Source organism: Diabrotica undecimpunctata, chromosome 4, assembly GCF_040954645.1.
Source record: "Diabrotica undecimpunctata isolate CICGRU chromosome 4, icDiaUnde3, whole genome shotgun sequence".
NCBI lineage: Eukaryota > Metazoa > Arthropoda > Insecta > Coleoptera > Chrysomelidae > Diabrotica > Diabrotica undecimpunctata.
In genome coordinates this window covers 140301815-140326270 of record NC_092806.1, presented here as the reverse complement: position 1 = coordinate 140326270, position 24456 = coordinate 140301815, and the positions used below count along the sequence as shown (strand labels likewise).

Below are 24456 nucleotides of genomic sequence, written 5' to 3'. Positions count from 1 at the left end.
CGTTAAACCGCCCGGTACTGCATTTTCAAATAATTCAAATCCCGAAACAGCCTGAACAAACAGTTTAACAAATTCAATTCCCGTTTGTGTTTGTTTATACCCAGCGTTTTGTTTATTCTAACTTATGCGATGAATTTTAGAAGATAATTGCTCATTCTTCTTGAGTCGCTGTAAAAGACAGTCGGCTCAGATCTGGATCCAAATTTATTCGTCGAATTTGTAAAAGTTTTCTGTTTTTGCCCCTTTTTATGGAAATTGTAGCGGTGTAAAGTGTGAAGTATGTGTAGTTACAGAGGAGGTTAAAAAAGTATTTAAGAGATTTGTGTCGCTTGCAGCAATTCTGATGTTCCAGTTTCCTGTTTTTTTTTTTAAGAAGTCCAGTCTAAAGTTGCATAAGTGCTTCTTTAATTTCGCTGTTCCTGTTTTGTTCCTGAAGCAGTTTGTTTAGTTCCAGTTATAGTTCCAGAATTTTAGTGTAGTCCAGGTAACTTTTTTGTGTTTAAATTTAAAGTAAAGACAAACATTTTTTTAAATATATTGCTTTCATTAAAATTTAAAAAATTGTAATATTCAAAATTGTAAATTTTAGGTTTTGACTTCAGCTGTCATTTTAATTTTTCTGTTTTAAATGTAATGTTAACCTCGCTTTAACAGCTATTTAAGACAGCTCGCTTTATTATTACTTTTTTTTGACTTTAGTTTTATTTTATTTTTAAAGAAGGTTATCTCCACGCAATTTTGTAAGTTTTGTAGCAACAGAGTTTGTAAACGGCTAGGACACATGTAAGTTTTTTTGTTATTCTTGTACTCTGTAACTATTAATCTATATAGTAATTTGTGTCATTATTTTTATAACTGTTTGTGGTAAGACACAATAAATGTTATATTTTTTAACTAACCCTTTTTTGAGTTTCATTTGAAAAAGATATGTTCTGCATTTCTAATAATTATTTCCCTAATTACAACTAGTTGTTGTAATAGTTATAATTAGGCAACTCGAAGTGCCATCCTTTTTAAATTACTAGAGGTGTTTCCTGTTTCCTTTGTGTGTTTTGTTTTATTTGTCCCAAGAGATTCATGACTTTTGTAGTTGCCCTAATCCAAACCCCTTGTCATTTACTTATCCACGACCCCAGCTCTCCTAACAAACCCTGAGTGCCGTCCGCATAAGTTTCGATTTGTTTTGCTTGCCCTATCTCTACCCCCAATAGTTTCTGTCCCCAACTTTCGACCCCCATAATAATACCCCATGCGTAGGCAAAATAGTTTCGTTACAACTTCATTAAGTATTCATGTGTGAATCGGGTATGTCCTATTCTTAATCTTCGGATAACAACTTTTTCGTTTCTAGAGATAGTTGGAAGTTCAAATTTTTCAACAGTCTGTCGGATCTCATGTAATGCTAATAATAATGTAATTTTTATTAATTAAGATCGCCCCAACACAGCTTTTATGTGAATTATTCATTATAATTTCGTTAGTTATCAAAGTAAAAAATCATATATTATATACAATATCTTTTATCATATTGACATATTTTATTCAAAAAATTCGATTAATAGAAAACTAAAGAGATTGCCAAAATTCAGCACAACCAAATTTCTGCAAAAACGAATAAATTGTAGGATACGTTTGGCAGATGAACAACAAGGTTTTCATACCAAAAAAGGTACCTGACCTTCCTTTTTCCTTTATCTATGTTCAACTTTGGGTTATAGTGTTGACTGAATGTTATAGCATTAGTTACAACATGGTCATTTCTATTTTCTATGCTGAAAAAATGATGCTCCGATCGTAGTAAATGCTTTTCGACTGTTTTGAGTTCATCTGCTTATTTCTTTATAGATGTTTTTTGCTGTTTTTGTATGTTATATGTTTATTTTTATATGTAGCGTTGTACAGATAGATAATAATAGTCTGACATTAAGTAGTTAGCATATTTATTTTTGCTTCTGTTATGTTGATGTCTTTTTGTCTTGTCTTTAAATGATTCGTCTTTTGTCTTTTGTGAATTCTAAAGGCCGGTTTTCACACTACGTCTTATTGTACGTTTTGTTGGATAGGACAAATCCTATGTACAATAAAACGTGGCATGTAAACAGCAAAACGTACGTCTTGTCGAATCGAAATTAAATCCAAGGTCAGATCGTAGAAATAATGGGAGAATCATAGTTTTGCGAGAACTAATAGGATAAAACGTTACGTGAAAATACATGTTCAGACAAGTCGTCCGATCTTGACTTATTTGACGACTAGTTCCACTGTAGTTCGTTTCATTTTTCCCAAAAAAAAGCCTAATAATGTCAGATTTGCGGCAATGCACCCACGATTTTCTCGGGGAATTTATTGAATTGTATAAAAGTTTTTAAGTAGTTATGTTTTAAAACCAAGTAGATTGCATTACAGGTTTCAGGAATTATTTGGCTTAACGCTGGTTTGAATATTATGATTGTAAACTCCAAGTCCTTGACGCTGCGTCCTGTTGTATGATATCTGAGAGTTACTGTGAGTCTTTCATGGGGTGTAATGGCTTTTTTCATGAAGTGTCTTATTTCAATATGTATGGTGTTACCAACTCTAGCAATTGACAATAGGCTGAGGTGTCCATTCGCAAATAATTGCGCCAGTCATCTAGTTCGCCTCTTTTAGTAACGAGACGTGGGAATACTGGCTTCTTTTTAGAAGTCTACTCTCCTGACCATCTTGTCTTTTCCCTCCTCATCCCCTTTTCCTCAGTCATAGTATCGTTATGGTTGAAAAAATAAAAGAAAGCAGCCGTGTTTCATCCATAATAAAAAAAATCACTAAACAAACTTCACACAACTCAAGACTCTGAATTAAAAATGAGGTAGAAAACGGAAGGAAAAACGTAGTGTGTATACACTGGACAAAACGTACATTTTGTCGTACGTTTTATATGACCCACAAAACGTACAATAAGACGTAGTGTGAAAACGGGCCTTTTGAATACCTTTCCTGAATTTTGTTTAATTTTTAGTACCTTTTGTCTTAAGACAGATTTTAGTTTTTAGTAAAAAACTAAGCAAAAAGTAATAATTTATTAAAACAGTACATAAAAGTGAGAAGTGCGATGGGTAAAAAAAATAGATAGGTATGTAATTAATAAAATAAAGTGGTTGGCGGTGATAGATTTTATTAAAATTGTCATTTTATGTTTCAATGTTTTATTGTTGTTTATAATCAAATTGTATACAGTCTACCCATTGTAAGATATATTTTATGGTACATCCTACATAATTGTATTGTTTATTTGGAACCTTGGAACCTTTGAAACCAATCAACCGCCACCCACATGTAGACGTTTATAGTCTTAACATAATATAATATAAAGCATTTACAACATGTAAATATTAATTTATTTTAGTAAAGCATAAACTTTTGGTTTACAGGTGTCTGTTACTTCTGCTAGTTTCAAAATCAAAAATGAAATTCTTCAGTATCTTTATTTTGTTTGTCTGTTTTACTGTATCTATTTATGCAAATAGAAATTATAGACCAGAAGGTAAATATTTATTATTATGATATTAAAACCATACTTCGTTATTTCACAATTGTTTAATCAGATATATATTTGTTCCGAAAAATTACGTATTTATCTTTCGAGAGTTTTTTACAGAGAACATAGTAGTTCGCCAGTCATAACATAGTAGTTCACTAAAAGTCAGCATTTGCTGATTAATCCGCTTTCCGGACACAGTCAGTAATTACGGTAGAAACTATATATTTTCATTTTCATTTATTTATGTGCTTGTATTGACTTTATTAAAAAAACAAATTAGTTACCAAAAAATATACACTGAACAGCAAAATTAACGTACCACCTTAAAAACGGGACATGTTTTATGGCTCGAATTTTCTAAACCTGTTTTCAGATTTAAGTGATTTTTATAAATGGTATAGCCTTATTCTTTAACAATATCTTTGAAGTTATATTGTTGCTAATAGTAAAGTTTTCATTGTATAAAAGGTGTACCAATCAGACTGTATTATTTTCTCAAAGTTTGCAACACCCAGTGGAATATTCTAGCACTTATAAAATACTGAAATTAAAACTCATTTATAGCCTCAGGTTTTTTTAAAATTATATTTTTTTATTTAATGTTTTATAATAAAAAAGTTAGGTACTTTAACAACTAAGCATGTTTTTCATCAATAAATTCTCATTTTCTACTTAGTTTAATAAACAAGCCTAAAGTAGACTATGAGAAATTAAAAAATATAACATTTGATAGATTACCGTAATTTTTTGTTTTTTGATGGAAATGGAACACGCTATAAGGAATTTTGGCTGTCCGGCCTACTTTAGCAGGAATGTACGTGACTTTCTTGATAATAACTACGAAGACTACTGGATTGGAAGAGGTGGAGGATACATAGAAGCATTTGTTTATTCCATATACAAAATCGTGCAAAACTCTAGCTAAGGATACAAGAGGCTTGCAACGAATTTAGAAATAACTTTGAAATTTTTGCAAAAACCCGACGTTCTCTAAGCAGAAGGGCAAATTTATGCAAAGGTCATCAACATCGAGTACGTTGTGTAACCATCTACTTTTGATACTGGTTCCTTTGTGTTAGTTTCGTTAAATCGTAATAAATAGTTTGTTTTTAAAACGCTTTAAATACAATTTTGTTTCAAATTGATTTTTTGCTTCTTTTTCCAAACTTTTTTTACGAATTGTATGCCCTATTTATTAAAACAGAAGATAATTTATAAAATGAATTAAGGTAACTATTAATTGAACTTTCATGACGAACAAACGACACATTTTCAAATCGATTTTTCTGGACAATGGTGTACCCTACCGACTTAAGGTAAGAGTGCCTTTTAGTACTAAAATACCTCAACATTTAATAATCCACTATAATGAATGCTAAAAAGTTAAACACAAAAGAGTTATAAGTTAAAATAACCGTTGACCTACCCAAAACGGACGCCTATGACCGGTACGAGAAATTTCCAGTTAATGAAATCGATTCCACTCTGAATAATAAATAACTGAAAGCGTTCTGGAGGTATTAAAAAAAACTAATTACAAGGCGCCATCTTCAAAGAGCTCTAGCTCTCTAAGGAAGCATTTTCGGACTAGGTGGATTTGGTTAAATTGTCTTAAATTATCTGAGGAATCTCCGGTCTTCGTTTGTCAGAAGAGTTTCTGGACACCCTGTATATATTATTTATATTCTTTTGCTTACCCAGATAGATTTGGTAATGTTCCAAATTTTCATAGTTTTCTTCATTTTCATATTGGCGAACAATTTTAAATTCGTTAAATTCGATAAAGCTCGTTGTTACATCGACTTCTGAAGATTCCGTTTTCCCTCACAGGTCCCAGTATTCTCCTCAGTACTTTCCTTTCGAATGTGTCGAGTTTGCTTTTGGATGTTTCTTTCAGAACCCATGCGTCACTGCCATAGCATGCTATTTGTCGAATTAAGGTTTGATAGATTTTCATCTTTGTATTTCGGTGGACATTTTTAGATCGACATATATGGAAGAGGCCAAAATGAGCTCTGTTTGCCTGCGTTATTCTCTTCCGTATATACGGCACATATTTCTACTCCCAGGTATGTAAACTTTCCAACCGTTCAATGTCATCTTCATGTATAATGTTTTGTGGGACTATATTTCTTCTGGCCTGTATCATTATTCTTGTTTTTTCTGTGTGAAATTCCAGACCTAGCCTTTTTGTTTGCGTTTTTAACTTTGCGTATGTTTCCTGTGCTCCTGTTGATGTTCTACTCATAATATTAATATCATTGGCATAAGCAGCGATTGAACCGTTCGGTTGGTCAGTAGGTTTCTCTATCCAGTGTGCATTTGTCTAACCGCATACTCCAGTGCCAGGTTAAACAAAGTTGGAGCCAGTCCATCTCCCTGCTTTAGCCCCTGCGAAATTTTGAAAAAGTCTGTCTGGTGGTATTTTATTCGTACATATGCCTGAGTTTTTACCATTGTGGCTTTAATGAGTCTAACTAGGTTGTGTGGTATTGTCAATTCAGCCAATTTATTGAAGAGTTTGTTTCTTTTGACTGTATTTTATTGTAGAGTCATATGCCTGTTTGAAGTCTACAAACAAATGTTGTTTTTAGAAATTTTCATTAGTTTAATTTTTTATGTTTTATGTTGAACATATTTTCCTCCTCGTTCCTTGAGCTCTTATTAGTAAGTGATGGTACGTGACTAGGAACGTGTTTTATTGCGGCTTTTTCAGTGACAAATATTTTTGTCCGTAAAATACGCATTCGGTCGAAGGCGATATCCTTCCTTCGATCTTTCCTATTGTTATCAGTTTATAAATACGAATGAAATATTTCTCAATGTGTGGTCAAAATACTTAGTTTGCATATATTTTATCTTCTTCTCTTTTTTCTTAAGCAGCAAAGTACCTATGAAATCATCAGCAAATTTTACACCAGCGTTTTTAAAGTACACGTTTAGACTTACACAAGTATGTCTAAAATTTCTTTTATCACCATCTATAGCGTATACAGTAAGGTCTCGTTTTATGCGGTGGATATGTTTCACAGAAAAGCGCATATAAAAAATTGCATGAAAAAAGACATTACTTGCCTTGAAAAAGTAAGGATAGGTCCGGTAGCCTTCTAAAATTACATAAAATCAATTCAAAAGTTTCCAGAAATTAAAAGAAATATTAGCATAATAAATTACTTTGAATATCTGGAAGAAATTCATACAAAACTTAAAAAAAACTGGTCCATAATTCTATTCGTTTTTGTGGCTATTTATTATTATTTTGTGGCTAAAGTAAACGAATTATTTATGAACTATTATTTATGAACTTCGTCTGCAGGTGGATGTTTTCCTAAGTTGTCTCGTTCTAAAAATTGTTTAAAATAGCTTAATACTTTAATACTCTTCCAGTTTAAATCATAATGTTTTTCTATCAATTTTCTAACATCAACTGCTTTTTCTTGTTTCACTTGTAAAGTAAATCTTTGCCTTTTAAGGCACGTGGTCTAAGAGATTTATTTATTAAGAGCGGTTTCAACATCCTATCTCCTGATGTATTGCTATCTATCGATCTAATTAGCCTTCTTCGGTCCATCTTTGGATATAGGCCTCCCCAATCCTTTTCCATTCATCTCTGTCTGTCGCTATAGTCATCCACCTTGAGCCTACGTGCTTCTTGATATCATCTGCCCATCTCATTTGGAGCCTTCCTCTGCTTCGTTTATATTCCCACGGTCTGCAACTTATAAGAATTTTGTTCCATCGGTCTTCTTTTTGTCTTATATTGTGTCCGGCAAATCTCCATTTCAATTTTGCAACTTCTTGTCTAACATCCCTCACTTTTGTTTTCTCTCTTATTCACTCGTTTCTCTTTTTATCCATTAGTCTTATGTGCAACATTTGTCTTTCCATTGCTCTTTGGGTTTTTATGATTTTGTCCATGTTTGCTTTTGTAAATGTCCACGTTTGGGAACCATAAGTGAGAACAGGAAGTCCGCATTGATTGTATACTTTGGTCTTAGATGCTGTGGATATCTTTTGTTTTTAAGAATGTAGCTTAGTTTGCCAAATGCCGCCCATGCCAGTCTAACTCGTCTTTTTATCTCTGCTGTTTGGTTTTCTTTGTTAAGTTTTATAGTTTGACCCAGATATGTATATATAATCCTGAACTTGTTCTATTTCATCTTGTCCGATCCTCATTTTGATGTCTTCATCTGTATTTGTTATGGTTTTGGTCTTGCTGTAATTTATATTAAGGCCTATCTTTCCAGCTTCTACGTCCAGTTCTTTCATCATTTCAAATAATTCTTCTTTTTTATCGGTTATCAATGCGATGTCATCAGCGTACCTTAGATGGTTCAAGCGTTGTCCACAAATTTTTATACCTTTTTCTTCCCATTCTAATCTTTTAAAAATATCTTCCAGAGCCTGATTGAAAAGTTTCGGTGATATTGTGTCACCCTGTCTCACGCCTCTATTTATTTGTATTGATTTTGTTCCTTCATATACTTTAATTGTTGTTTTGGCTTCCTTATATATATTGGCTATTAGTTCCGTATATCTGTGGTCAATTCTGCTGTTAATCAAAGAACTTTTCACTGCCCAATGTTCGACACTGTCGAAAGCCTTTTCGAAATCTATGAACGCTATATATAGAGGAATGTGGTATTCATTTGCTCGTTCTATAAGTATTTTCATACTTAGAAAATGGTCACTTGTGCTGAATCCCTTTCTAAAACCAGCTTGTTCTTTTGACTGGTATCCGTCAAAATTTTGTCGTCAATCTATTGGTTAAAATTTTTGTTAGGACTTTATACATTACATTGAGGAGTGTTATAAGACGGTAGTATTTTATATCTGCTTTATCCTCTTTCTTGGGGATATATTATATATATATATATATATATATATATATATATATATATATATATATACATATATATATATAGATGTATTGCTACAAAGTATGTAATAAAGTTACTCGATCTTTGCTTGCGTTATGTCCACTTGCAGTTTTTTCATCCTTTCATCCCATCTTCAATAATTTTCGCTAGCTCATGTGGAAAAATTTTTGATGCTGCTTTTTCTCCTGTAGCACTCTCCCCGGCTATCTTGATAATATGAAATGCATTTCTTTTTATAAACCCAATTAGCCATCCTTTGCTAGCTAAAAATTTTTTACCAGCTTGGGAATGGAAGTTGGTGGCTCTGACTGTTTCAATGACTCATAAAACTAAAGAACTTTTTCCTGGATTAAATAACCACTTACAGGAATTCTTCTTTGAATTAGTTCCTCAATTTAAATCGCGATAACTCTTTCTGTTCTTTCTAATAATATATCCCTTATGTAAGATGAAAATTTGAAGTTTAATTTTGTACCAGAAATTATAGAATTTCTTCTAGCAACTTTTTCTTATTGCTCTTACAGTTGACTCGCCTAAATTAAAATGTTTTCCAATTGCCATAGATCCGTCTCCTTTTCCTAAGGATCTAAACTTGCAATTTTCGTTTCCAACGAAATTTTTTGTCCTTGACTTTTTTTTCTCCATTGGGCCAAATAAAATATTAAAAAAGAAATAAAAAAAATTAGAGTTACGACATTGAGATGGCAAAAACCTCTTCTAATGAAAAATAAAAATTTACAACACACACTTGAAATCTTTCAATCCGAAAACCGTGCTGCTTATTATACTGCAACTTGGAATCGGCAAAATTTTAAACAACTATTATAAAACGAAGCACTGCTAAGAGAAAAATTAGTTTAAAACAATACCAGGTTATACCTTTCAATCCGAAACTCGCGATGATGTAATAGGGACATCATGTAACAAGGGAATCCCCGAATTGCAAAGGCTCACTTTACTGACATCTAGATGTGAATAGTTAATATTTAATTATAATAGTTAATAATAGAAATTTTTGGATGAAATACAAACCACACAACTTTAAAATCGCATAAAAATAATCCGCATAAAAAGAAACCTTACTCAATTATACACAATTTTATTTTTTTTATGAGGAATTATAAGGAATTTTTTTGACAACGATTTCCAAGTTGTAAATAGAACTACAAATTAAAACAGCATATAATTTCTACTGCAGTTTAGGTTGGTTTATTGGCATATATATAAAATATTCAATTAACGGTGCTGCTATGCTATATTGTCTACTTAAATTTAATTAATTCATCCTTAAATTTCACAATTTTGAAGCATACGTTTAAATTAAGCATTACGTTTTTATTACAGATTGCTTCAGACCTGTCGAAAGCAACACAGGAGTGATTTGTTTGGCTCTCATTCCTGTCTGGAGATGGGACATCAAAGCTAAAGCTTGTGTAAGTGACAACTACGGAGGCTGCAACCGCACCAAGAACAATTTCTTCTCCTTGGACAAATGTAACGAAGTTGCTAAACCAGTTTGTGAAAATCTAACTGAAGCACAACTCGCTTTGGCCCACTAAGATTTAGACATTTAGTTAAATAAAAATTTTAAAATTGTAATTGGTTTTTTTATTAATTTTTTTTTATTTAAATTAATGTGTCTCGGCTGCAATGACCATTGACACAAACAATATTGTGTACAATAATTACAATAAGCACATGTAACTAATTGCTACAGTTAATCTATAAGCTTAGAACCTATGACTAAATAATAAAATATAAGTAAAGTACATGGAAAACAAGGGGCCATATTCGTAAAGACTTGATCGGGTGAGTTTAAAACGTCTTTGATATTAGACTTAAGTTTTCTTAATGGTCTCTAACTCTAACATTTAATGGTCTTGATGTTTCACCTAAATAAAACTGATCTCATTCACAAGGTATTTTATAAATGCAATTCTTTGTCCTTTCTTGTTCATTGTTAGAATAAGTGAACATCAATCCTATATTAAAAATAGAGAGTTTGATAGATCTCAAATATGTAAACACGCATGGGATAATGAACATAGGGTTCAATGGAATGATTCAAATATAGTCCTAAAAGAAACGGATGGTAAAAAGAGAAAAATCAAAGAAGCGGCTCTAATTATGCTAAATGAGACCAATTGTGTCGCGAATTCCTCGGCAGAATGTAGTAGGATCTGGTTACCCATATTGAAAGAGGAAGTTATTAAAAGGAAAATACCAGTATTGGTAAGTCAGTAACATATAGAGAATACATCATTTATGTTTTTTAAATAACAAACATATAAAATCGGAATTTGGTGTTTATTGAAGGTAAACTAAATGCATGATCAAATACTTACCATGTCGGAATAGTATTATGAGGTTTTTTCCTAGTTTTTCCCTCATAATTTACTATGGAATCACTAACAGGAGAATTTTACTGTCATCATGGCATTTATTTGTCTTTTTAAAGACGAATTACATGTTATGATCTTTTCTGACGGATATTCTCAAGTTAAAGTTGATTTCATGTAATCGAATGAACTATCTTATAAGTAAAGTCGTCCCAGGAACGCAACTCAACAATATTGGCAATATCATTTTAAAGTCGTCTACTTTAAAATGTATAAGGTATGTCTGAATTGTCAATATAGATGAGTCAGATAAAATTAAATTATTAGAGGAATTTTTCACTAAGTAACAAAAAACAAAATTTGTTTAATTTACTAATGTTTGTATTTTGAGAACGATTTACGAAGTGGAAATTGAAACGTCAATAAACGTATTTTAACCTTTAATTGTGGCTTATTCCCATTTAGATAGTAATTAATTTAAAATGCCACAAGAAAATAGCTTCAGAACAATATTTTAAATTTAAAGTAAAGACAAACATTTTTTTAAACATATTGCTTTCATTAAAATTTAAAAAATTGTAATATTCAAAATTTTAAATTTTAGGATTTGATTTTTTCTATTTTAAATGTAATGTTAACCTCGCTTTAACAGCTATTTAAGACAGCTTGCTTTATTATTATTTTTTTTTTACTTTAGTTTGTTTTATTTTTAAAGAAGGTTAATCTCCAAGAAATTTTGTAAGTTTTGTAGCAACAGAGTTTGTAAACGGCTAGGACACATGTAAGTTTTTTTGTTATTCTTGTACTCTGTAACTATTAATCTATATAGTAATTTGTGTCATTATTTTTATAACTGTTTGTGGTAAGACACAATAAATGTTATATTTTTTAACTAACCCTTTTTTGAGTTTCATTTGAAAAAGATATGTTCTGCATTTCTAATAATTATTTCCCTAATTACAACTAGTTGTTGTAATAGTTATAATTAGGCAACTCGAAGTGCCATCCTTTTTAAATTACTAGAGGTGTTTCCTGTTTCCTTTGTGTGTTTTGTTTTATTTGTCCCAAGAGATTCATGACTTTTTGTATCATATTTTTGTAGTTGCCCCAATCCAAACCCCTTGTCATTTACTTATCCACGACCCCAGCTCTCCTAACAAACCCTGAGTGCCGTCCGCATAAGTTTCGATTTGTTTTGCTTGCCCTATCTCTACCCCCAATAGTTTCTGTCCCCAACTTTCAACCCCCATAATAATACCCCATGCGTAGGCAAAATAATTTCGTTACAACTTCATTAAGTATTCATGGGTGAATCGGGTATGTCCTATTCTTAATCTTCGGATAACAGCTTTTTCGTTTCTAGAGATAGTTGGAAGTTCAAATTTTTCAACAGTCTGTCGGATCTCATGTAATGCTAATAATAATGTAATTTTTATTAATTAAGATCGCCCTAACACAGCTTTTATGTGAATTATTCATTATAATTTAGTTAGTCATCAAAGTAAAAAATCATATATTATATACAATATCTTTTATCATATTGACGTATTTTATTCAAAAAATTCGATTAATAGAAAACTAAAGAGATTGCCAAAATTCAACACAACCAAATTTCTGCAAAAACGAATAAATTATAGGATACGTTTGGCAGATGAACAACAAGGTTTTCATACCAGAAAAGGTACCTGACCTTCCTTTTTCCTTTATCTATGTTCAACTTTGGGTTATAGTGTTGACTGAATGTTATAGCATTAGTTACAACATGGTCATTTCTATTTTCTATACTGAAAAAATGATGCTCCGATCGTAGTCAATGCTTTTCGACTGTTTTGAGTTCATCTGCTTATTTCTTTATAGATGTTTTTTGCTGTTTTTGTATGTTTATATGTTTATTTTTATATGTAGCGTTGTACAGATAGATAATAATAGTCTGACATTAAGTAATTAGCATATTTATTTTTGCTTCTGTTATGTTGATGTCTTTTTGTCTTGTCTGTAAATGATTCGTCTTTTGTCTTTTGTGAATTCTAAGAATACCTTTCCTGAAGTTTGTTTAATTTTTAGTACCCTTTGTCTTAAGACAGATTTTAGTTTTTAGTAAAAAACTAAGCAAAAAGTAATAATTTATTAAAACAGTACATAAAAGTGAGAAGTACGACGGGTAAAAAAAATAGATATGTAATTAATAAAATGAAGTGGTTGGCGGTGATAGATTTTATTAAAATTGTCATTTTATGTTTCAATTTTTTATTGTTGTTTATAATCAAATTGTATGCAGTTTACCCATTGTAAGATATTTTTATGGTAAATCCTACATAATTGTATTGTTTATATTGTTCAATCCTTTGAAACCAATCAACCGCCACCCACATGGAGACGTTTATAGTCTTATCATATAATATAAAGCATTTACAACATGTAAATATTAATTATTATTTTAGTAAAGCATAAACTTTTGGTTTAGGGGGTGTCTGTTACTTCTACGAGTTTCAAAATCAAAAATGAAATTCTTCAGTATCTTTATTTTGTTTGTCTGTTTTACTGTATCAATTAATGCAGATCGGAATTATAGACCAGAAGGTAAATATTTATTATTATGATATTAAAACCGTACTTCGTTATTTCACAATTGTTTAATCAGATATATATTTGTTCCGAAAAATTACGTATTTATCTTTCGAGAGTTTTTTACAGAGAACATAGTAGTTCGCCAGTCATAGTAGTTCACTAAAAGTCAGCATTTGCTGATTAATCCGCTTTCCGGACACAGTCAGTAATTACGGTAGTAACTATTTAATTTCATTTTCACTTATTTATGTGCTTGTATCGACTTTATTAAAAAACAGATTAGTTACTAAAACCTACACACTGAACAGCAAAATTTACGTACCACCTTAAAAACGGGACATGTTTTATGGCTCGAATTTTCTAAACCTGTTTTCCGATTTAAGTGATTTTTAAAAATGGTATAGCCTTATTCTTTAACAATAAGGGAACGATATTCTTTTAACAATAATTTTTGGGGAGGACTGGGAGAACTAACTACGAAGAAGAAATTAAGAAATACTTACTAAAGTGTAAATTTACTAGGCAAATAATAAACAAGAAGATTTTCAAACTATTTATAATTAGGACGTTTTTGTAGCATTCATGTTATTTCTTATAGATGTTTTGGTCTTCCTTTCCAGCCTTGATGCTCTAGCACTTCTTCTCAAATAATCCATTTCGACTGCCAACAATCTTCTCTTCAGAGGTCATTAATTGTACATATTTCAGAGCCATAACAAAGAACTGATTCAACCATGGTTTGCCCTATTCTTTTTTTGTTTCTTTTGGAAATGTTGCGATCTCACCATAAGGAGTTAAGACAATTTTACGTCCCTGATTAATTCGGTGTTTAATTTCGGTTTCTTCCAAGCCGTTCTTAGCAATGAGTGCACCTAAATATTAAAATTTTTCTACTTATTTGATTTCTACGTCCTCGTCTATCAACACTTCAAACCTTGCATCTGAATTGATAACTATATATTCTGTTTTCTTCAGGCTGACTTGTAACCTCATAGTCTCATAGTGATAAAACTTTTTCTTATAGCACGAAGCCTGATAAACTAATGAATAATTTGTGATATTGTAGTATGAGATACTCTTAACATTAAACCTATTTCATGATAATTTACCGCTACATCAGCTAAAATAATTGCGTGAACACATTCATCTCGGCTCAGATTTCTTGATATACGGTCCATGTCAACTAACATACGCAAAATAGCACAACAATTTTTTGAAATGTAACAGTCTTAAACTGTCCTGTCAAATTGTTTGATTTTTCATAGCCAACTAACTGCTTCCTTTAATGAGTATTACAATTCGATAAAATCAAGTTCTTTTTTTTCTTCAAGTACTTTTGTTTTTTGATAATAAAGATATCAATTATTTTTTTACAGAAATGTTGAAAAAAATGAAGCTTTTTCAAAGTATTAATAAGATATAGGATTTTCTTTTAACAAATTCCACCGGGTGTTGCAAAATAAGATATCAAATCAAATTTATTTTTACATCCCGTATATGTATGAAACGTTGACATTTCACAGAAAAAATTAATACATTAATTGAGGAGCTTAGTATCAAAGACGGACAACTCCATTTTTTCAAAATTAAGCTATAAGGTACATTCTTATAGGATTTTTTTCGAGGAATTCAAATCTGAATTGCTTTAGTGTCAAATGTGACTAGAAAATGCAAAAAATTGCATTTTAAAACGAGCATCAGTTTCAGAAACCGGCAACTCCAACTTAATTTTGTAGCAGAATCGGACTATTCCGTTACAGCCAATCGAGTGGTAGTATTTCCAGCACGTTGTAATGCGCACTAGATAAACCTACTCAGAGTGGGCATTGCGTTTTAAGTTTGCTACAGTTAACGACGTTATTTTAACCGTTTTCGTGTTTTTTTTAACAATATTTTCGTTATTTTTCCGAAAAATGCAAGTGAACGTAGTTGAACCACCTAAAAATCAAGCCAGAAAGAGATTAGTCGACGAAAATAATTGGAACCGGGAACAGGATAAGATTAAAAGGTCGTAGCATGTCGTCTGTGTATACTAATTTACGTCTTGACATGGTTTATGTTATCTACGAACACCGTTTTTTGTATAAATGTATAAATTTTAATTTTTATCCCTGAGAAGATTAAACACATGTTTGTTTGTTTGCTTCAGGTTTTCTGCGAAATCAGTACCAATTTATCCGACTTGTAAGCATAGAAGTAGCAATAAAAAATGTTGCCAATTGCTAACTATGAGAGATGTTTCGCAATTCCATTCAGCTTTTTACATCTCCAAGGAGAAAACAAAGCAAGATAGTTTTCTTCTCAAGTATTGCAAGGAATCTGCGCCAGCAAGAATGCGAAATAAGAAAGGTGGACCTTCCAAAGCATACATCTACCATTATTCTGTGTTAAATGAGGCCCACGTTCAAATAGAGGTGTGTAGAAATGCCTTTTTACAGATTTTAGTGATCACAAAGCATAGAATAATAAGTGTATTTCAGCGTTTTAAGAAGGATGGTTCTCTGGTGCCCCAAGAAACTGGTGGTGGCAATAGGAAAGCAATAGGCAGCGTTTGTAGAAAAACAAGCATCTGTTATTAATTTTATTAAAAAATTTAAGGGAATTGAGTGTCATTGTAGTAGAGGTAAAAGCAAGAAAATTTACCTTAGTTCTGATTTGAACATCAGCAAAATGTACGCTATGTATGATCAAAGCACAGACGAAAATTGTTTAAAGGTAAAAAATCTTACTTAAGAGACATTTTTAACACACGTTTCAATGTCACCTCTTACAGATGTTTGCTCAACTTGCCTTGAGTTTGAAGAAAGAGTAAAACAAGATACACAAAAAAAGGATACTGATATGATTAATTCATGGGAAACCAAAAAGAAGGCATATCGAATGGCATATTACAGTAGACGGCTGTACTGATCTTGCTGTCATTTCTGGTAATTCGTCAACTTCACTGAATCCAGACTCTGTCTCAATTTATACATGGTGTGAAAACGACATGCAAAAATCGTCTATCTATCTTGCAGAAATTAATGTGGTTCGTTTGGTTGCTGGTGTTTGTGCGGGCCAAAATAAAAACATGAATGCGAAGCAATGTGCGCGTTTTGGTTAAATAACTATGCTCCTAATAATGTGGAATATTTAGAACTTGTATTCCCAGTAACCGGTCACTCTTTTCTTTCAGCAGACAGAGTTTTTGGTATGCTGGAGAAAGAGTTTAAAAAACTGACAACGATAAATGAAGTGTCAGAGTACTTGGAGGTGTTTTCCAAATATGGAAAAGTAAAAAACCTGGGTGAGAATTGGACTGCTCTAAATTGGAAAGATGAAGCTAAAAAACTTAAAAAAAACTGCACAGGGTGTTCACTTTGCCGTTTTCAAGTGCAAACGTTTCTGTTTTGTTCGCAATAAAGCTAAAACTAACGTGTTGGTTGCAGGAGAGCTGGCAAGCTGTTGTCGATCACAAAAAAAGTTATTTCTCAAATTAATCCAGCCCCAATTACTCTGGGTTGTTCAGTAAATCCGAAGAAAATAGCTGACGTAAAGACTCTTCTTACGAAACATTTTGGAAATAATTGGGAAGAGTTGGAACATTTGCGTTGGTATTCTGATGTTACCAGTGGTACATCTATCAACTCATCAAATAAAGCAACTGCTGAAATTGATGCTATCAATCAAGAAGAGGATGACTATGGTGAATCCTGCGAATATGAGGGCCTGAGGGATGAAACTCAGTACGACTTAGTCCTTAATGTATTGTAATGATTAGACTTCGGCAAATATGCATATTGCATATTTTGCATATTGTGCATATTTTATGCAAATATTTCATATTTTGGCATATTTGTATAAAAGTTTGCATAAAGTGCATAAAAGTTCAGATTTTTATACTGTATTTGAAAATTTTTAAACATACCAATTTATTTCAATTCTTGTATAAAATTTTGTAGTCATTTTAATTAAGAAATGATCTAAGTACGTAATCTCTACAGGTACAAAACATTTACAATTTCAAAGAAGATCAATTTAAGTAGCCCTCAACATTCTTAGAAAGTCTCGGTCACTGAGGCATTCAGTTATTGGATAATCGCTAAGGGTTCGCTCATTTGCATTTTATGATCTAATCCCCAAATCTATCTAAAATTTATTGTATCTTAACAGCAGGTAAACGGCTAATAGTTTTGTTCCTAATTTAGGGATTTTCCAAAATCTCCCAGTTTATTGAATTAGGTACCTAAACATTTCTAATTTGATGCTCAGATTTGTAAATCATTTTTGTTTTGATATTCAAAGCGTAAACACTCGTTGTGCGTAACAAAAAGGAAGATTGTGATTTGATAATGCCTAAAACAACCAGTGTTTCAACTTGGATTAAACCTTATAAAGAGCTGTCTATGGATATGGGAAAAATCTACTGTTCAGTCTGTGGCAAAATTGTAAGTATCTAATATTTTCTATTAAATATCTAATATTTCATACATACAGGGTGTTTCCAAATGACACTTACAACGTTTGACTGTAGATACTTCTCGAAAAATTAAACAAAACGATATAGTTAATGAGGGGTCAAACTTATTTACTTTTCGAGATACAGGGTGTTAAAATTAAAAAAAATTAAATTCTTTTAGTTAATAACAACAATAACTTTAAAACCAATAAACGTATTTACTTGAAATTTAGTACTCGTAGGTTGTTTTTAAATGAAAAATAGCTTCCTTTAGTAAGAAAAAATTGTCCATGGTACAATACAATGGTGTGTATTTAGAAAAATTTTTCACTTTTTTTTATGAAGTCAGCTATTCTAAAACACAATTATTTTTATTGTAATTGAATTAACAAAAAAAAAACTTGAATTTTAAAATAAGTTATATGATGTACTAATGGTTAGTAACAAAAACTAATTTGTGGATTAATACTGCATTTAAAACACTTAGCGAGTGTTTTTTTTTTCCAAACCAGTTATTTGATTAACCAAAAACACCTTGTATATTTTTATATTTTCAAGGTTGGGTTAAAATAAAGGTTTTTATTTTTATTTTTTAGATAGCATGTGAGAAGAAATTTCAGATAGACCAACATGTGAGAACTGCTTCACACATTGCAAAAAAAGGAAAAATAGGAGGAAAACATCAAACTTCAATGGCTAAATGTTTCCAATCTACTTCAAAAAAATTAGATGAGCAAGAAACTTTTAATGAAGACTTGTGTCGCGCATTAGTGTCTGCAAACATACCGCTTTCAAAATTAGCAAATGTAAATTTTAGTTCGTTTCTAAAAAAATATTGCAAACTTAATGTTCCAAGTGATCGGTCTCTAAGAAGAAATAATGTGAACGGGCTATACTCGTCGGTGTTAATTAATATTAAGGAAGAAATTGCAGATAATTATTTTTACATATCTGTAGACGAAACCACTGATTCCTCAGGAAAGTATATTGCTCATTTATTGATTGGTGTTCTTAAAGAAGATACCTTACCAAAATCTCATCTTATTTCATGCCAGCAACTTGAGAAAACAAATGCTTTAACAATTTCGCGTTTTATACAAGAAACATTAGCAACTTTTTTTCTTCCGACAACTATTTCTTCTAATAAATTACTGCTTATTTTATCGGATGCTGCTCCTTATATGATGAAAGCAGGACAAAATTTAAAAATATTTTTCCCAGATTTAATACATGTTACTTGTGTAGCGCATGGATTAAACAGAGTTGCAGAGGAAATACGAAAAAAGTTTCCTCTTGTAAATACCATGATATCCAGTGTCAAAAAAGTATTTCTTAAATCTCCTATAAGAATTCAACTTTATAAAGAAATGCTACCTAACATTCCTCTTCCACCACAACCTATTTTAACGCGATGGGGGACATGGTTAGAAGTAGCTAATTTTTATGCAGATCATTTTGTTAAAATAAAGAACATAATTGATACGTTAACAGATGAAAGGTCCCAATCTCTTTTGGATTCTAAACAAACTTTTCAGAGTAACTTGCTTCAACAAGAACTTTCATTTATAAAATCAAATTTTAGTTTTGTTCAAAAAACAATTACTCAGTTAGAATCACCAAAACTGTCATTGTTCGAAAGTACAGCATTAATAAAAGAATTTGCGTCATGTTGTCGGAACGTTAGAGGTAATATTGGAAAAGATATTTTAAAAAAATTTGAAGCTACTATGGAAAAAAATAAAGGTTACCATATTCTTTCTGAAGTAGTCAGTGTTCTAGCTGGAAATATTTCGGAAACAATTAATTTAGAACCAAATGTTTTGGTTAGTTTGAAAAATGCTCCCGTTACATCAGTTGATGTTGAACGAAGTTTTTCCATATATAAATATATGTACTCAGACAGAAGCCACAAGTTTTTGTTAGAAAATTTTGAACACCACTTGGTCATTTATTGTTACCATAATTCTAAATAAGTTTATTCATACTTAAAAATGATGTAAGTTACTTAAAATAAATGTAAATCTTAATGAATAGTAGGAAATATTTAGTTATGTACACTTTTTTTTTTTTAAAAATTGTTACTATTTTACGATTTTTTTATTTATTTGTATGCATATTTTGTAAAATATTTGCATATTTTCGGGTAAACACGTGCATATTTATGCGCATATTTTCTACATTTTTATTTGCATATTTGCCGAAGTCTAGTAATGATCTTACTTGAATTATTACTTAAAAGTAATTTAAATTTTTAAACAAAGATTTATGATGTAGCGTATTTTTTTGTTCACTAACACCTGCTTTAAAACATGGTAATTAGTGTAATAGAAATAGTACCCAGTAGAAGTTTTTCGATGTATTGTTCCGAATTTGAAGGTAGGCTTATTTATTAATATGTAGTTTCAAAATCGAACAACTCCAATTTTAAAATGGTCGACATAGGGTTCAAAACCGGACAGCTCCAGAGCTTGGTTGAAAAATCGGCCAATTCCATTATTTTTATTGATTTTAGGGAATAAACCATAAATATATTTACATTTTCTTTATTCAGAAGTATTCAGAGACGCTAGAAGTATACTCATAAAAAAACACAATTGGATGTGGAGAATATAAGGCGCTACAGTTTTTTAGCTTTCCTGAAAAAAGTACAAAATGGAGTAGTCCGTCTTTGATACTCAGCTCCTCAATTACTTAGAAACAGATCTGCAATGCGAAAAAAAATCATTAAAATCCAATTAAGGATTCAAACGAAAAATACACTATTCAACAATTAAAGTGGATTAATTTAAAATTCCTAAAATTAACATATAAAACTATTTTTAAAATAATTGCCTCTACTATACTCTATATGCTCTCTTTATTGCCAATATTTTTTGCATGTGGTTTTTTTCTCCCTATTCTTATTGGCCCTTTGCTCGTACAAAGAGAGACATGTTGTTCCAAACATGAATATATCATTCGTATAAAAGTGCTTGTATTGGCTTTACCAGTTGTCAATAAATCTATTTATCACAAAAACAGAATGCCGCAAAGAGGTTTAGAACTAGTGCAGCTCGAGTAATTAGTTCGTTGGATCCAACAAGGCATAACTCAACAAAAGGTTGCTATGAGGCTAAATTGCAACTGGATCTGCAACAAACAGGCATGGAGGAGAAAGAGAACGATCTACAATATACTGGACGAGCGTTTTCCAGTCAAACTGTCAGAAGACGGTTACATGCATCCAATTTAAGGGCTAGACGGCGCGCTACTCATCCACGACTTACTAGGGAGCAGCGTGCATGCAGATATCGCTGGACGATGGAAGACTATCAGTGGAATTTCGAAAATTGGAGGAATTGTCTCTTTACTAACAAGTCCAGATTTCGTTTGTATACGAATGATGGCCGAATATTGGTGTGGAGGAAAAGAGGACAGCATTACAATGAAAATCTGAGAGTCCCAACCACTCTTTTTGGAGGTGGATCCGTTTGGGTGTGGGGAGGCATATGTTTTGACGGTCGCACGGACTTAGTCGTCTGAATAATGAGACAATGACTGCTACACGATATCGAGACAGAGTCATAGTACCAATAGTTGTTCAATTTTTTGGTAAATAGGCGAACAATTTGTTCTGATTGATGATAATGCTCGCCCTCACCGTGCGAGAATTGTCAACGAGTGTATAGAAGCTCATGGCATTACAAGAATGAAGTGGCCACCGTGTTTTCCTGATATGAATTGCATTGAACATGTTTGGGCCGAAATGTCTAGGCAACAAAACAGGCTCCTTTAACCGTCCCAAACCTTAGATCAGTTAGCCAATACATTACGCGCGATTTGGGAACGTATACCGCAGCAGTTCATCAATAATTTAATAAGAGGTCTTCCCAATAGAGTTAGAGCACTAAAGTTGACCCACACACTATTAATTTTTCTTTTCAGGATATTAGAAATTGAGCAGGAATAGAAATTCTAGGTTGTTAATTTTACAATTTTTGTTTATTTTCTATTTTTTTTTTTCTTAAAAAATTTCTTTCTTTCGGTTCATCTGTATGAAAATACGAAGTAAAAATAAATATTTATTTATATCACTCCATTTTTCTATTTAACCTTAGGAACAAAAAATAAAATACACATTTTCATAATATCCACTTCAATTGTTGAGAAGTGTAGCTTAAAAATTATGGTAGTTGATATGGTGCATTAATTTTGGAGAGTAGAAAATCACGCATACTTTTCTTTTTTGATAATAGAGATATCGAGATGATTTTTTTACAAAACTATTGAGAAATAATAAAGCGATCTCTCTCGACATTTTAATAACATATAGCGTTTGTTCCTAATACATTCCACAGGGTGTTGCAAAATTAGATGAAAAAACACAACTTTATTTTTACAGCTTTTACACACTATAGGTGAAACGTTGACATTTTTCAAAAAACAATAATAAAGAAATATACCTACAATAAGAAAAACAAATCATCAAAATCCAATTAAGGATTCAAAAGAAATATAGTTTCAAATCATATTAATGTTCAGATACATACATCGCTCTTCATCATCTCTTTCTTTTTAGATTGCTTTCTACCTGTTACTATCGCATACGGAGAAGTGTGCCGTGTTGGGTCTATTGAAGTATGGCGATGGGACGTAAAATCCAGGTCTTGTGTAACCGACATGACTTATGGATGCGATTATACAAAGAACAATTTCCGCACTGAAGATGACTGTAACAAGGTAGCAAAACCAATTTGCGAAAAATTACATGCAATTTACCACCACAGATAGAACCACAAAATTCAACCACAAAAGACCATTTTTATGAGTAATATAATGTTTATTATGTCTATAAGTGTATTATTATAACCAATATAGTGAGTGTTACTCCTGCAAGTTTAGAAGTAAAAGGCGACTTAATTCGAAAATGCTGATTTTGATGTATTATGCATTGGTATATCATATTAGAATGGTTGTAACAACGTTCTGGCAAATGCTCTTAGACAGTGACTTATCATAGACACACAAGAAATAAACAGCCAGCTAATACTGAGTTATACATTCCTTATATTAGTTATTATTGTTAGACAATTATTATTGTACTCATATCTCTTTCAAAGAAAAGGGGTAAGCATTTAGTAAATAAATTGCGTAACCAAAAATATCAAAAAATACGGCTAAGGTACTGGTGTTACACTTGTAGCTTTTGTGGATAAGACAGTGGAGAACCAATTACACACACTGGTAAACTTTGAACATATATCTTGTATTGATTGGAAAATATAAATTGCACAATCTCATATACTAAAACGCTTTTCACAAGCCCATTTCTTGTCCACCACTTTACTCAAAAACCATATTACATAATTAAAATATTTTTTCGGAATATTATTAGTATTACGTATGAGATTGTCAAGAAATACTTTTGGTGCAAAAATTCACTTCCGGTTTTGAGATGACCGGAAGTTAAAATTTACTTTAAGTTTTAGACCCCACAATGTATATATGGATTGAAAGGTCTCGTCGAGACGAATCTAAATATGTACTTCCGGTTGCGATCCGACACCGGAAGTGACCCGAAACGCGCATAAAACGTCAAGATAGAGCAAATCTGACACCGGATTCGTGATCAGCATGCAAAATTAACTGCTAAATGATATCCATGTCGACATTTGATGAACTAAAAATTGCATTCCGGTTTTGAGGTCGACTTCCATAATCACTTTTTTTTTACTTGCATTATTATTGATGAATGTTATGTATATTCTTGCTTATATTGTTTGTATTGATCTCTTAATTTTTCTCGCAAAATAAAAATTTCATTTAAAAAACTCGATCTCGAGTTGGTCCGCTAGTAACCATTAAATCACAATCAAAGATTTGTGTATGAAATGCCAATAAAACAATTAAAATGATAATAAAGAATAGAAAACTTTACAATTTAGGCCTTTTGGAGTTTTTTCTTAATATTTCTTGTCTGGTACACTATGAACACTTCCCAGCTAACAAGATACGCTAACACAAGTGTTTATGCTGGTTATCTTCATGGGTGAAATAACAAAATGTCGTGTTGAGAAAATGACGAACCAACCCATCTCCGTGATAGGGACATGATATTTTGATTATAAAAATCAATTGTTCTTGTCATATGGGATTGTCCAAAATGCGTTGATTTTGTCCAATGAGCGATTCTTAAATCTCATCTACACAAATAAAGTTCACTTATGTCGTATCAGTTCCTTTGTATAATTTGATACATGTAGAATAGATAGTAATTGCTGTTAGAGTATTCTCACTATTTCTTAATCCTACCTGCCAGCTACCGACTTCACAGCGATAAAACATTTGTCGTAAAAGTTTAGGTGAGCTTTATGGGGATAACGGTTCCAAGATTATCTATATTTAATGTTGGAGTAGCGAGTCTAACTTTTAAACAGTGTTGCAAAATTTCTGATACATCATTCCTTCTAAAGTATTAGTCGGATACACAAGTCTAATATAATATTTAAATCCACTGCAGTTTATTGAAGAATGATAGTATAAACGGTGTGGCCCCTCTACGAGTGAATGATTTCCCCTCAACTGTACAGCAGGTTTATGGTCTATCTATTTAATTTTTAGCTGTGTTGGTTAACGGTTGAAAACAAATAATTAACATGCCAAGCGAATCTTTTCGAGAGAAAATAACTCAAATGGTGAAATGGTATTATGGGAACCATTTCATTGTAGAAA

The 24456-nt window shown here is 31.7% G+C and overlaps 1 protein-coding gene and 2 long non-coding RNA genes across 3 annotated transcripts in view; 2 read left to right on the top strand and 1 right to left on the bottom strand.

The window, feature by feature from the left end:
* LOC140440117 (uncharacterized) overlaps nucleotides 1-24456 on the bottom strand; it is a 352003-nt gene that overhangs the window by 45993 nt on the left and 281554 nt on the right. The window lies entirely within an intron of this gene.
* Nucleotides 3351-9999, top strand: LOC140438460 (uncharacterized). The gene is made up of 2 exons (XR_011950538.1): nucleotides 3351-3523; nucleotides 9745-9999. It is a non-coding gene; the product is annotated as an uncharacterized lncRNA (long non-coding RNA).
* Nucleotides 13102-22579, top strand: LOC140438459 (uncharacterized). Its single transcript, XR_011950537.1, has 2 exons — nucleotides 13102-13319; nucleotides 22304-22579. It is a non-coding gene; the product is annotated as an uncharacterized lncRNA (long non-coding RNA).